Source organism: Erythranthe guttata, chromosome 14 (assembly GCF_056151865.1).
Source record: "Erythranthe guttata isolate IM_541 chromosome 14, IM_541, whole genome shotgun sequence".
Taxonomy (NCBI): Eukaryota; Viridiplantae; Streptophyta; class Magnoliopsida; order Lamiales; family Phrymaceae; genus Erythranthe; species Erythranthe guttata.
The window spans coordinates 4,820,428-4,824,587 of NC_142546.1; the positions used below are offsets into that span (position 1 = coordinate 4,820,428).

The 4,160-nt window shown below is 32.3% G+C and overlaps 1 pseudogene; it reads right to left on the reverse strand.

The window, feature by feature from the left end:
* Positions 1-3,311: 3,311 nt before the first annotated feature.
* On the reverse strand, positions 3,312-3,644 carry LOC148764974 (copper transporter 6 pseudogene; annotated as a pseudogene).
* Positions 3,645-4,160: the final 516 nt, after the last annotated feature.

A 4,160-nucleotide genomic window follows, 5' to 3' on the forward strand; every position in this document is an offset into this window, starting at 1 on the left:
TGTTGTGTCATATCGGATGTTCCAATTTCGGGTTGCTTGTTTCAATCCAAAAATGGATCACTGGAGTTTGCAAACCTTTGGCCTCTTCTCCAGAACACATGAAGCACCCCGTATGTACCAAATAAATTTCTTCCCCAATCTTACCATTGTGGAAGACGGCTTCACATCCATTTGCCATATATCGTAGTCGAACCACGCGGATATGACCAGCAAAATCATAATGAACTTAAGCACACGTGGGAACATATTTGCACAATACAAGATGAATTTCCAAGTACGGAAATGAGGACCTAATTTTAGACAATCTAGAGCAAGGAACAAGAGCAAAGACGAATAACTCGAAAATTTCAAGCATAGTTTTATTTTCTTTTCTTAGGAGGTATACTTTTATTTTGAAGTGGTGAAGACAACAAAGAGCTATGGGTAATTTAAGAAATGTTGAGGGAGCCATGTCGCCCCCTAACTGTATGTTGTCTCCACCACTAGCTAAAAGTAATAGTTTATTAGAACTCTATCGGAATAACGTATCCAATGCATTATCTCATTAGAGTTTCTAACTATGTTACAGGGGTGTAAGTGTAATTATCGACACCATGGACCTTAAAGTTATTTTAGTATACCTCAGGGGTGTGGGTGTAATTTACCCTTATAATTATGAGTAGCTAAACTTTGAGTTTATAGGATTTATTCGAACCCTGTGTAGGATTTGTAAACCCAATTATCTGATTTTAGCAAGTTTTAATTCGCGATTATTTATTCTACTTGTTTTATTAAGTGCATGAACTTGATCACTTTATGTGCTTTATTGTTATTGATGAATGCAAGAATCGGAACATCGATTTAACATTTATAAATGTGGTAGAAGAATCTTGGTTGTATTATCATAGGAATATACTTAACCTCTTAGGTAGCCATAATTGAGATTTGTGTTTAATGGTTTGTTCTTGATTGAATTGCGTAGGAATACAATACTTGAGTCATGAATAATAAGATCATAATACACGCGGAAGCGGGTTATGATTAAATTAACATCTCAAATTAGTAATCTAAAGTATTTACTTGCATAATTGAAGTGAATTGAGGGATCAATAATCACATAGGGGTAGATAAAAGGTCCTTTAATATGATAAATCTCCGTGCTTTTTGCTTACATGTTTGTGCCCGCTTTTTATTTGTGTTTTATAAATTAGCTTAATTAACTTAATAATCCTTAAATTTGACTGTGTAGGGAGGGCTTAAAAGTAACATAGTTGCGATAGTCTAGCGCTTAGGATTAGAAAGTTAAGTAACATAGTTGCGATAGTCTAGCGCTTAGGATTAGAAAGTTTAGTAGGATCGATACTCAAACTTTTAGTCCATTATATTTTTTGTACGATATGTGCACTTGTGTGTAGGTATTTTCACCAACAAATGCCTATATAGTATAAATCCATCTTGATTTATGTAGACCCAAGTTATTGAGTTATTTGAGTATGAGTGTGAAGGAGACACTCAAAACTCTTTTCATAATGTTAACAATGTAAGGTGTTTTTTGGCATCTTATACTGAAATGTAGTTATAGAATTTTTTCATGGGACTGCACATGTTAATTTATACTTAGCAATTATATATTTGAACAATAAGAGCTTGCAAAGTTCTTAGTTGTGAAGGGTACAAAGTGAACACTACATATATCATTTTAAGATAAACTCAATAATTGCAAATTTTGTTACTAAACTAGTATTACATAAGGTCTTTCACGAGCATTGCTGATGTCGGTTTTATATCAGTTACAAATATTATGGTTAGTTTGTATGTATGTGTACACACATTTTGCTAGCTTTTTCACTGTGCAAAAAATGTGAATTTGGATTTCCTACATAAATAAAGTATTTTGTTACACTTCTACATTTATATTAATGTTTGATATCAATAAAACTTAAAGTGGGACAACATTTGTGAATTGGCATGAGTAGATCACATTTCATGATCCTTTTAGCTACACACCATAATTTGATCAATGTCATTTGGTTGCATTGATATGTGTGATTAATGTTGGGTCCAAATTTGCTTAATGTGACGAAAGCCTCTTTAGCCCTATATTTGTATGATAAATGGATGAGGTTGTAAGAAATACCCTTTCACATAACAATATTAATATTTAGTTCATAAGGTGTAGAGATTTATAAGCACACTTATTTGTTCAACATACAATATTCTGGCATGACTCTTAATAATTTAGATGTTTATTCAACATTCATTATTCATTACTCAATTCTATCAAGGGACGATTAAAATAAAGATCACATTTCTCACTTCAATACTTGCACAGTAAAAAAAAAAAGTAGAAAATAGATAATAATATTAATACCCTTATGAAAATCAATAGCATACAAACATAAAAAAAATTATATATATTTTTATTTGTTTAAGCCCATACAAACAAAACTCTCACATCGTACCCTTCTTCCTCCCCTCCTCCTCCTCCTCCTCCTCCTCCTCCTCCTTATTACTTTTATTTATTTTTTCATTTTATTTTATTTTTTTATTGTGCTAGTATTAAGTGAGAAATGTGGTCTTTATTTTAGTCGTCCCTTGATAGAATTGAGTAATGCATGATGAATGTTGAATAGACATCTAAATTATTAAAGTCACCTCCTCCTTATTTTTAAAATTTCAAGATGAAAAGCTTCTTCCTCTCTCTAAAACTTCTTCTTTCTTCTCCTTGTAGAAAGGAAAAATACCTTCCAAATTTACTTGAAGAACAAATGTGAGAACTTCCGAATTCTTGCTACAAGTGCTTTAACACCACTAGTATTTTCTTTATTTTAGTTTCTTGTTTGGTTTTTCTTATGGGGGCCGAAAACTTAAGGGTAAAGAAAATAAATGATCTTTGTTTTAGCCGCCCCTTCTATCAAACATACCTTACTCTTGATACAATTATGATATTTATGTCAAATGATCAATTTATAAAGCAAGCTAAGAAGAACATTTGTAGGTTTTAAGCGTCTAAGCTAATTCTGCATAGTTATTGAATAAAAATTTGAAATAGGACTCAATCTCTAATTTCGACTTTATTAAGTTTGCAAAATTAATAAAGATAAAAAACTCATGTAAATAAGAAATATTGTAGAAGATATTCACTTGCAATATAATTGATCCACATATTTTTCACTGCAATCATAACTTACTGATCTTAAATCTCATCTTACTATGACCACAAGAAAAAAATAAAAAATAAAAATTCTTATCCATCTTCCACTCGATCCGATGAAGAACACTCGATCCGATGAAGAATCACAATTCAGCTACATCGAACAAGACTAGTTAATTTAGAATTGAATGGGTTTTTTCTCAAAAATTATGCGGCCAAATATAAGAAACCCAACGGTGTATCCAGCGACGGCCGCGAATAAAATCCCGGAGTTAAAGGACATAACTGAAAGCATCACAAGGTAAGCCATCGCCATCCGTACACCGTACAACCCTGTCTGAAGTAGCCCAACTCTCACGTTGTTTGTGTTCGATGAGATGCTCAGAAATCTTGCTGTGTGCGAGAGCCACTCCACAATCATAGAAAGAATAAAAACCATCACCAAATCCACCAAGTATAGCCCTAAATTTTCCGGACGTGTGCGCGAGAAAAATGCCGTTTCGATCTCCATATATCTTTCTACCTATATATATATATACACTATTCACTGCAACGACAAGAGATTTTGATCTTCAAAAACAGCAAATTAAAGCAGCTGTGGTGGAATTTCTCTCTTCTACTATTTGAATGACCTGATGGTCGTAGTAGTAGTACTACTTTCTATGTTTGCTTTTGTACTACACATAACCCCACTTAATTGAGATTTAGTGTATATATTATATTGATACGGCCATTAAAATAATTACTCCCTCCATTCCATTTTAATTGTCTTTTTAGGCTAATTCACTTATATTAAGAAAACTAATAAATGTGCATGAATTCTAGAAAAATCATAATAAAATGACTAAATCCCTACTGTAACAACAAATTCTTATCTGCGATATAAACAAACAAGAAAAATTGAACAAAGATGATTTTATTGAATTAAAATAAATAAATTGCGGGTTACAATCTCTATTTTAATCCTCTGATTCTTCTCTCTAGAACAATATATAGTTGACTTGAATTTTCGGAGTCGGGTCGTTGA